This window comes from Notamacropus eugenii, chromosome 1, assembly GCF_028372415.1.
Source record: "Notamacropus eugenii isolate mMacEug1 chromosome 1, mMacEug1.pri_v2, whole genome shotgun sequence".
Lineage (NCBI taxonomy): Eukaryota > Metazoa > Chordata > Mammalia > Diprotodontia > Macropodidae > Notamacropus > Notamacropus eugenii.
The window spans coordinates 199,752,989-199,764,147 of NC_092872.1; the positions used below are offsets into that span (position 1 = coordinate 199,752,989).

The following is an 11,159-nucleotide window of genomic DNA, read 5'->3' on the forward strand; positions in this document are numbered from 1 at the left end:
CAGACTAGTGGATTGCGAGTGGGGGTAAATGGTTTCTTGGGGATCATGCAATTAATTATATCTCTAAGGTCACTTGGCTTTAAACTCCTATGCTAAGGCAGCCTGACCCAGTAGAAGGCACTTAGAATCTGGAATAAGAAGACTTAGGGGGTTTAGATCCTAGCCATGTGACCTTGCATAAGTCATTGTTTAACTTTTAAATTTAATTTCTTCATATATAAAATGAGGGAATTAGTCAAGATGACCCTTAGTTAAGATCCTTTCTAGATCCAGTGATCCTAGTCAGAATTAGGTATCATATATGCTTCCTGGCTGTTATAGTGTTTGCTGCTGAGATACTAAGAGAACACCTACCTCAACTGAATTATGTCCTTGGGTATTGAAAGAGTAGGCAGATGAGATTGTTGAACAGTAGTACATAATCTTTGAAAGATTTTATAGTATAGGAGAGGTACAGCAAATTGAAAGGCAAATGTCCTGATTTTCAAAAAAGACATTAGAAAGGAATCAGCAGAGTAAGAATGCAGGAGATATAAGTCAGCATACTTGACTTACATTCGAAGCACAATTCTGGAATGTATATGTTAGTGAATATCTAGTACAGGTGAGTCACAAAGAGCCTCAAGAATTGGTCATAGCAAATTGACTTCATTTTCTTCTCTTGATAGTTACTAGATTTGGGGGATGCTGTAGATATAGCTTATCTCATTTCCTCCTTTTACAGATGAGGAAACTGAGACTCAGAGACTTACCCAGAGTCACACATCAAGTAAATGACCACTCCTCAGCTAGAACCCAGGCCTCCTCATTTCTCAAGCTTCTTTCCAGGAGCATAGATAGGCCCAGGGAGTTTTTTCCCAGGGCAGGGAAATTTAAACGACCTTTGATAGCATTTCTTGTCCCTGAGGAAGAAGGTAGTGTTAGAGTCAGGTGATGCCAAAAGGGCAGATTTAATGTCACATCCTGATGGAGCAGAGATAGGACTTCTGCCAGAGCAGCCGCTAGATTGTTTCCTGGGGTTCCAAGGTTGGAAGCCAAAGTTGACTTTGTTGTTGTTGTTGTTTAGGGTCCCACAGGGCCTCCAAGTAGGAATAAGGAAGGAGATCTAGCCTTGCCTAGTGACCCTGTCCCCTCATTGCCAAACAGTGATGGCCCTACAATCTGAGGGGCAATGAATCCAAGAGGCAGACAGTAAGGCAAAGTTGAAATTGGGATGTACCACTGTGGGAGGAGGGAAGGGTGCTTTGTGGCCCCTCGAAGTTCTCTGCTGCTTCTCTGTATGTTCTGCTCTGGGAAAAGAGCATTATAAAGCTGAGGGACTGACTTCAGGGTGGGTAAGGCAGCACCACGCCTTCCTAGGAATGGCTTTTCTCTTTCTCTCAAAGCTTTGCTCAAGAAATGAATAGGAACTGGGGTGGAGTGAGCATTGGGGCCAGGTTGTGCCTATAAGAATGTATGTCCCTGCTTAACTGTATGTCATAAGTAAAGGGCCAAGGATTGTTTCTCTAGAGGGATCCCCAAGAGAGTCCAGCTTTCAACAATCTGGACAAAAGAGTGCTGGCTGGGAAGTCAGAACTGAGTTCTGCTGTTTGCTCTAACACTATGGGTCTTTCCTTCCCTCTCTGTAAAATGGGGATGTTGGGAAAGGTGGTTTCTAAGATCCCTTCCAGCTCTGACAGTCTGTAAAGTCCGAGATATAGGCTGCATTTGATTTCACCACATCCCAGCCTTGATGTAGTAAGCATTTAATGAACCTTTCTCTGTGACCATGGGCAAATCATTTCCTCTCCCTTGAGCCCCATATTTCCCACCTGTAAAATAAAAAGTTAAAACTAAATGATCCCTAGGGTCCGTTCTAGGCTTCACATAATACTTTGAGAGTTTTGGAGGGGTTGGCCTCAAGGTTTCTTTGAGTTCTTCCACAAAAGCATCTGTGTGTTCTAAGGGTTATCAATTGCCCCTTTCTCAGAGGGTGAGCAGCAACCTTGTGTATGTTGGAGTATCTGCCCCTTTGGTGGGATGATAACCAGTACTCCTCCCCCACAACTTTCCCCTTCCCCCCCAAAAAACAGGGTACCTTTTGTGCCTCGACTTGGATGTGGCTTGTGGTTCTTCCTCCAGGTATACACATTCCTAGTACAGCTCTGTATTTTTCGACCATATACTATGCTGATTTCATTCACCCTTGTGTTTGGACCACTTTCTCACGGTAGCAAACAAAGCTGATTCATTAATAGGTACCTGCATTAATCAGTACGCAGTCAGATCTCTCAATGACTTTTTCTGTACTAGAAACTGTAGTAATCTTCTCCACAGGAGGCAAATTTTGGAAAGCCACATGATACTGGCACTGAAGGATTCTTGTGACTCATTAACTCATTTAACAACCTCCTGATGACATACAGGGTTGGAGGTAGGAAAGACTGGAAAGAAGTATCACTTCCCCACTATCTTTGGAGTTTGTCCCTAGGCTAATCTGCTTGGCATCCAAAAAGTCAAATTCACAGTCTTGCTGCCAGAAGATACAAATTGAAAAGCCTTTCTCCTAGCGTCCTATTCAGCTAAGCTCAGTGTCTGTGATTCAGCAGTTATACTTTATTCTTTGCAGTAAGTTCTGTTTCAAGAATTCAGTAATTATTTAATGTAGCATTTGAAAGATATTTCTGGAATCATTCAACTCAGTCCCATCCTTATATTAGTACTTGTGTCTGAAATTATTTTTAGATACTTTATTCAAATACAGTTTAGGTGAGCAGACAGTGTGTTTAGTAATCATGTCCTCCATGTATTCCTAAATTGTATTATAAGCTGCTTAGTAAAGTAATGCATAAAATTGCTGAACTACATCTCTCTTCCCAGATTGACAGGGCATCTACCAAAAACCATTTAGAGACTTGTGTGTGACCTTGAATCATAGTTGGCCTTTAGTTAAGACAGTGAGCAGAATAGACCAGAGAGTGTCCAGTTTGCACTTAGCATTTGATGCAAACAAACCCTTATTAACCTGTTACTTCAGCGGAGATATCCCACAAAGAATTGCTGGCAGTACTTAGAGAAATGCTGATGCAGTTTCTCAGTTTGCTTCTACTCTTACCTCTTGATACATAACTGAAAGTGACCCTTTCCTCATCTCTTAACACTGTACTACTTTTACACTTTTGGTCAGTACATCTTGTTTTATCAGCTTAATGAACTCCTTCCTATGGAAGGAACTTTTGAAGAATTTTCATGTAAAGCACTACGTTAAGTGCAGAAGTAGGGCCGCTGGGTGGTGCCATAGACAGAATGCAGGCTTGGAATCAAAAAGACTCATTTTCCTGGGTTCAAATCTGGCCTCAGAGGCTTACTAGCTATGTGACCCTGGGCAAGTGACTTAAGTTCTGTTTACCTTAATCCACTGGAGAAGGAAATGACAAACCATTCCAATATCTTTGCCAAGAGGACTCTGTGGACCATGTGGGCCATGGGGTCATGAAAGGTCAGACACTACTAACAGCTGAACAGCACAACAACAAAACGGTACAAGACTGGGTCCAGGTGCTCACAGTGGCATCCAGTTGTGGCAAATGTAGAAAGTTCAGGGGACTAATTTCAGGTCCATTTATGAAATCTGATTTGAGACATTCTGCAAGAACAGGTGATTTCCTTTACTTTATGGACACTTCTTGACTCTTTGTTGCCATTTCTAGACCCTCTGCCACCACCATTACTCAGCAACCTCTTTTCCTTTGCTGTTCATTCCATCCAAGAATGTATCAAGATCCAGATCCTTATGGAAATCATGTGTCAGCTCCCAGGGCATTTTCCCTCCTTTCTTAAAGAGTCAACTACCCAGCTCAGTGTCTTTCTCTATACCTCAATTCCTGCCTTTTTATGGTTGGGGACTATGTGTTATGTCTCCCCAATACTCACAGAGGTTGCTGTTTGTCCTTTGTTCTTGAAATGGAGCATGACATCAGGGAGATGATGCCATGACATGCAAATGAATTGGATTTTAGTGAGGGACGAGCTGCCCACTAGGGACCAAGCTTCCAGTTAGGCAACATGACTTCCTTCCTTCCTTTTCTTTCTTCTCACCAAAAGGGTATTACACCCTTACCTGCTAGTGTTCTGCCCAAAGGGAATATAAATTTTAATCTCTGACACTTCGTTTTTTCTTTTTCTTAAAGACCAGCCTTAACCCCAGATCACTCTGGTCCCACACGTACTTGCTCACTATTTAGGCCCTGATTGGCTCAGAATGAACATAAATAACAGTTGTTTCTGTTTTGGTCAGAAACCCTGATGGTCTTCTCTTCCCAGATCTTTTTTTTAAGCAGCCACTCTTTACCTCATTTTTTAATCCCTCTTATGATTGCTCATCATTAAATATTTCAAGGCTTCACACTTAAAATCAGTCATGGTGGTGTTAGCAAGAACAGACCTTCTTCTAAGTGCTTCTACAAATTTGTGTTACTTTGACAATGCTCCATAAAAAAATGGATTTGGAACTGTAAGGAGTACATCTGTTTGCTCAGGGGTTAAAGTTTGAAATCGCTGAATTTTGTCTCCTGGGCTCAGCTGAACCAAAATATGACCTGCCAAAATCATTGTCCTAGGTTTATTAATAGATGAGGCTATTATGCCTCCTTGAATGCAGTAAAAAAATGGTGCCATAAAATCATGTCTTCCTTTTCTTCCTTAATAGAATCCAAAAATTCTATATCCCTAGTACTGCCTATGGGAACATAAGGAATCCAAATTCCTTTCAGATTTCATCTGAACTTGTACAAATTGCAGTGCTATTTCTTTGAAATCTTGCAGTCCTATAAGTAATAGTTCTTTCTCAATGACAAAATAAAATTACCCTAATTTCCGTTGACCTTCCAAGCAACATAAGATAGATTTAAGTTAAGATGAAAGGTTTTTTTTAAATGTTAAAAAGCCTTTTGACATGTAGCAACAATATCAGATGTGCAGATACCACCCTGATAACAGAAAGTAAAAACATGAAACCTCTTGATGAGCATGAAAGAGAAGAGTGTAAAAAGCTGGTTTTAAGCTTAACAGCAAAAGAATTAAGATCTTGGCAACTGCACCTGCTGGCAAATAGAGGGAGAAGAAATGGAAGCAGTGTCAAATAGATTTTATATTCTTGGGCTCAAAAATCACCACAGAAGGCAACTTGCAGCCATGAAATTAAGATACTTGCTTCTTGGAAGGAAAGCAAATGGCAAAGTGGCAAATCTGGACAGCTTACTAAAAAGTAGAGGCATCGCCTTGCCAACAAAGATCTGTATAGTCACAGCTGTGGTTTTTCCAGTAGCAATATGTAGCTGTGACAGTTGGACTATAAGGAAAGCTGGGTGCTATAGAATCGATGCTTTTGAAATGTGGTGCTGGAGAAGACTTGAGAGTCCTGTAGACAGCAAGGAGATCAAATCCGTCCATCCTTAAAGACATTAATCCAGACTGTTCACTAAGTGTCAGATACTGAAGCTTAAATACTTTGTATACTTGAGAAGACAGAATTCGTTGGAAAAGACCCTGACATTAGGAAAGATTAAAGGCAAAAGGAAAAGGGGATGGCAACAAGGAGATGCATAGATAGTGTCATGAAAGCAGCAAATATGAGCTTGGACAGACTTTGGGAGACAGTGGAGGCTAGAAGAGCCTGGAATACTATAGTCCGCAGGGGGTCATGAATCAGATATACTGAACAACTGAGCAACAGCAGCAAAGACTTTGGAAGATTGGAATGGTATATGATTGTTTAGTATTATAGTAGCTCTTCACTTCTACAAATACTAAACATTAAAATAATTTATATATATTCTTAATAGCTAATGTTTATGTAATATACTCTGTATACATTATGCCATTTATCATCACAACAACCCTGTGAAGGTAGCTGCTAGAGGTGTATACCATTCCCATTTTACTGAGGAGAAGCTGAAGGGGTAAAGTGGCTTGGTCACACCACTAGTGAAAATAAGAGATAGGATTTAAACCAAGGACTCTTGTGATACTAAATTCAGCGCTTTTTCCATTGTACCTACCTCACTTATTCCCAGCCTTAGCACATGCAAATAAAGAAACAAACAAAATAAATAATAAAATCTCAAATAGGACTATCAAATCAGAACTATTTATATTGTGATCAAATTTAAAAAAACTTTAGCATAATAACAGCACATTTGGTTGAACTCCCCTTCTAATCTCTTTTCCACCTATATGCTTATAAAGTTGCTGGATTTAAAAAAAAGTTGCACTTTTAATTGTTTTATAGCTGTACTCCATATATATGTACTGTTTTCTTGGCAACAGCTCACTTTGCATAGGACGGAGGTGGGGAACCTGTGGCCTTGAGGCTCTCCAGGACAGCCCCTTTACTAAATCCAAACTTCACAGAACAAATCCCCGTAATAAAAAGATTTGTTCTGTAAAACTTAGACTCAGTCAAAAGGCTGCATCCAAGGACCTGGAAGGCTATATGTGACCTCAAGGCCGCAGGTTCCCCACCCCTGGTGTAAGATTTTGCATTTTTTTCCCCATCAGTTTACCAAGAATTTTATTCACATATTTGTCATTTTATAATGCATTAATATTGCATTACATTGATATTGCACAATTTAATTATTCAGCCATTCCACAACTGTTGGACATATAAATGCTTTCTAATTTCTTACTATTACAAATGAAGTAGCTATGAATGTTTATGTACAGACAGGCATTTTTCCCCTTTTAATAACATTCTTAGGATGTTAGAGACAGAGTGGTATGATGGAAAAAACACTAGTCTCAAAGCCATAAAATCTAGGTTTGAGTACTAGCTTTGTGACTTTGAACAACTTATTTGACCTCTCTGAGCTTCAGTTTACTAATTAATAATAATTACAACTTAGATTTACATATGAGTTATTATATGCCAAGGCACTATGCTAATTACTTTAAAATTATCTCATTTTATTATGAAATAAGCATAATATTTATCCTATCTAACAAATGAATGTTGCCAGAAAAGTGCTTTGTAAACTTTAAAATACTATAGAGATGTGCACAATTGTGGATTGATTATCTTCTTTTGTTATTTCCCACATATTGATGTTGTTTAGTGGTTTCAGTTTTGTCTGACTCTTCATGAGCCCATGAGGTTTTCTTGGAAAAGATACTGGAGTGATTTGCTATTTCTTTCTCCAGCTCATTTTACATATGAGGAACTGAGGAAGATGGTTAAGTGACTTGCCTAGGGTCACACAGCTACTAAGTATCCACTGTACATATTGTTAGTTGCCAATTTGTATCAATTCTGCCTTCCTAACATCTCTCAAATGCATTCCTCTTATTTCCACTCATTACCTCTACCATATTCAGGTCCTCATCTTCCCTTTCCTGGGCCAGTGTAAACTTAGTCACTCTTAATTGGTTTCCCTGTTTGCAGTCTCTTCCTGCCATCTAATCCATTCTCCACATAGTTGTCAAATTAATCTTTCTAAAGCAGAGGTCTTGTCAGTCTCTAAGACTCATTTATCAGCTTGGTTTTTAATGTTCTTCACTATTTCTCCAACTGACTCTTCCTGACTCAGTGTGACTCCCCTTCATGTACTGTAGGTCCTGGCCAAACTGGACCACTAGCTGTTCCCCAAACTTGATATTACATCTCCTGGCTCCATGCTTTCTCACAAATCTGTTCTTCATGGGTAGAATGTATCATATCTTCCTCTCAGCCTTTCTCAGTCTTTATCTTTCTTAACCGCTCAGTTCAGATACCATCTAATAGTGTCCTCCTCAATTCTCAGAATATAATGTATCTACTCATCTGTGTGCTGAATTATTCCCCCAAAGTAAAACCTCTTGAGACCAGGGGCTATTTTGTTTTTGCCTTTTATTTCTCCTCTCCCACCAGTACCAAGCGCAGTGCCTTAAACTGTGTTTCATAAATGTTTGTTGAATTGATTTTTTTCTCTTGGTGACTTTCCTTTTAATATTACAGTCGTTTCCTGATATACCCCTCCCCAGTAACAAAGACCAGCCAAGCAAAACCAGCTGAAAGAACAACTATATTTGACAGCATGTCCACATTCCTCAACCCTCCACTGAAATGAGAGGTCTGCGTTAGAGTTAGATTGCTGAGTATCCAGGAGGTGAGGAATGACTAAGTAAATGTGGTACAGGAATATAAGAGAATATCATTGCAAGAAGTGATGAAAATGAAGAATTGATAGACACAGGAGAAGACTAATCTGAACTATTGCAGAGGAAAGTAAGCAGAAAAAGGAAAGAATACACGTGACAAGAATTGTAAACAAAAATGTTAGAAAAACCAAAACCAAACACTGTTAAGTACACTTACACATGGCCCTTAGAAGAAGAGTTGAAGAGATGTATGTATGCCTCTCTCTCTCTCCCCCTCCCTCCTTTTCCTCCTCCTCGTCTCTCTCCTTTCTTCTACTCCAACTCCTCCCTTTCTCTTTGTAGAAGTTGAGAGGATTACAGATGTAGAATATTGCATATATCATTATGACTGGTGATGTTTTAGTTGATTTTGCTGACCTGTTTTTTTCCTTTTTTAAAAAAATTCTTTGTTGTGAATGGCTCTTTGGAGAGGGGATGGGAAAGATCTCTATTTGGCAGTGAAGATGATATAAAACCCAAAGCTAGCAATAAAAACATTTAAAAGGAAAAAAAATTAAATTGTTAAATAGTAAATATGATTGGTTTTATCATTCTTTAATGTTATCAGATTGCTGTTCAAAAATATTGCACCACTTTTCTGTTCTAACAAGTGTAATAAGGTGCCTGTTTTCCTGTAGCTCCTCCAACATTAAATTTTTGTCACTTCCTAATTTTGCCAATTTAATGGATATAGGGTGGTACAAGTTGTTTTAATCTGCATTTCTCAGATTAGTAATCTGAATAATTTTTCAGATTATTAAATACATATATGTGTATGTGTATGTACATGCATATTTACTTATTTTAAAAATGCTTTTCATGTCCTTTGGCCATTTATCCATTGGTTGTCACTCATAAATTTGTATCAGTTCCTTATGCTGTATTTTTACAATAAACACAATTAATATTAATTGTTTTTATAGTTTTCCTGTACTCCCTGATATAATTATAGATAAAAGAAGATTGCCAAAAAATGAAAATTTTGAATCAGTGTAAGTAGTTCAGTATAAAGACAATATGGTGTGATAGAGAGCTGGACTTGGAAAGACCTATGTATGACTCTACACAACTGCTCTGAATCTGTTTCCTTATCTGTAAAATGGACATAATACCCGTAGTACCTAGTTCATAAAAAGGAGCATGGTATGATGGATAGAGGGCTACTCTTGTAGAAAAGACCTGGGTTCAAGCTTAGCTTCTGACACCAACTGCATGACCCTGAGGCAGGCAGGTCTTTCTATGCCCCCAGGTAATTCTCTCAAACCGAAAGATAGGAGACCAATTGAGGAATCTATGTGGAGAAGCTTTCCCACAAGAAAATATCTGTACTCATGAAATAGGTCTGGGGAGGGGGAAACCTACCTCAGAATTATTATGAGAATCAAACAAGGTAATAATGTTTGTAAACATCTTGGTAGACTTTAAAGTGCTATTTAAATGCCAGCTATTATCATCTTGAAGAAAAGAACCTACTGAGATGTGGAATATAAGCTCTTTGAGGGCAAGAAACTTATAGTTTTTTATCTTTGTCACTGCAGCACCTGAAATAGTGATTGGCACAGAAAAGGCTTTTAATAAATACTTATTGAGTTGAATTAAAATTTACGTGTTCATTGGTGATTCCAGGTACTGATAAAAGTTCTCAAAAATCCTAGAATTTTTTTTTGTTTTTATATTATCATGGACTGGTGTTCACCAGGGTCCCCCCTTTCATTCCTATTCATGCATTAGGCTAGATTTTCCCTAAAAGGCAACACAGCTAGTATTCATGGGAAAAGGCTTCCTCAGCTTGTGCCTCCCCTGGCAGTGTTGAGGGTTGGTTTTGATCACCTAGAGACATAGTGAATGCCAGAAGACTGCAAATGCCTTCAGCCAGCCCTGCTGAAGAGATGCTTTTTCCACATGGAGATGGGGGAGAAGGGGGGTCCTTTAGAAGCTAAGTGTTTCTGTATCATTGTTACAGGTCCTTGCACTGGTGGAGTTAAAGAAACCTCCTTTTGTCAGCTGTTCAATGACCCTATTTGAGCACCTCATTTCATTTTAACATAGGACTTGAACTCATGATGGAAAATGCTAACCATATCCAGAGAAAGAGCTATAGAGTCTGAATGTAGAATGCATACTCTTTTAACTTTTTTTTGTTTTTGTTTTTTCTTTCTTGTGGTTTTTCCTTTTGTTCTGATTCTTTCTTTCACAACATGGCTGCTATGGAAATATGTTTAACATGATTGTATACGTATAACCTGTATCAGATTGCCTGGTGTCTTAGGGAGAGGGGAGAGGTGGAAGAAAATTTTACAAAAATGAACGCTGAAAACTGTCTTTACATGTAATTGGAAAAAATAAAATACTATTAAAAGAAAAAAGGGGGTCAAGAAAATGTTTTTTAATAAAAGAAAAAATTTTAAAAAATAACATAGGACTTGAACTAATAGGATGCCAGCTAGCATCAGACCGTCCCCTGACATGGTGCCTTTATCATGTGTGTGTGTGACAGTAGGGTGGACTTGTGAATGTTCCTGATGCTACAGTAGCAATTGCAGTCTGCACCCAGATTCTTAGATGGTTTTCCTACTTTGTGCAATCTGTCTAAAAGAAGGCTGTCAATTTATTAAATAGGGAATATACTATAGTGTAGCCACCAGGTGGTGCTACCCTCAAGCCACCAGCTTTTGATGTCCTACCATGATTTCCTGTGATGGGGCTCAGATTCCCCGGGAGGTGAAAAGTGTTGCAAACCCTGCTGTGTAAACAAACCTGTAGCAGTCCAATTATGTCACTTCCCTGCTTAGGAACTTTGTTTGCCTCCTTGTTGCCTCTGAGATAAAATAGAAACTCGGCTTGGCATTGAGGCCCCTCCCGGGTTTACTGTGTGCTATTGCTCTTACTCACTCTGTTCCCACTTGCTGCTCTCTAAATTTGGCGCTCCATCTCTTCAAGGGCCAGAGCCCATGCTGAGAAGGTGTTTTTCTATGGGAAGGATTTCCCAATCCCCTTGGTTATCA

At 39.1% G+C, this 11,159-nt stretch overlaps 1 long non-coding RNA gene across 1 annotated transcript in view; it reads left to right on the plus strand.

The window, feature by feature from the left end:
- LOC140514113 (uncharacterized) overlaps nt 1-9,115 on the plus strand; it is a 17,809-nt gene extending 8,694 nt beyond the window's left edge. Inside the window, exon 2 of the long non-coding RNA XR_011970440.1 lies at nt 7,973-9,115. This is a non-coding gene — a long non-coding RNA (uncharacterized lncRNA). The remainder of the gene's footprint in view (nt 1-7,972) is intronic.
- Nucleotides 9,116-11,159: the final 2,044 nt, after the last annotated feature.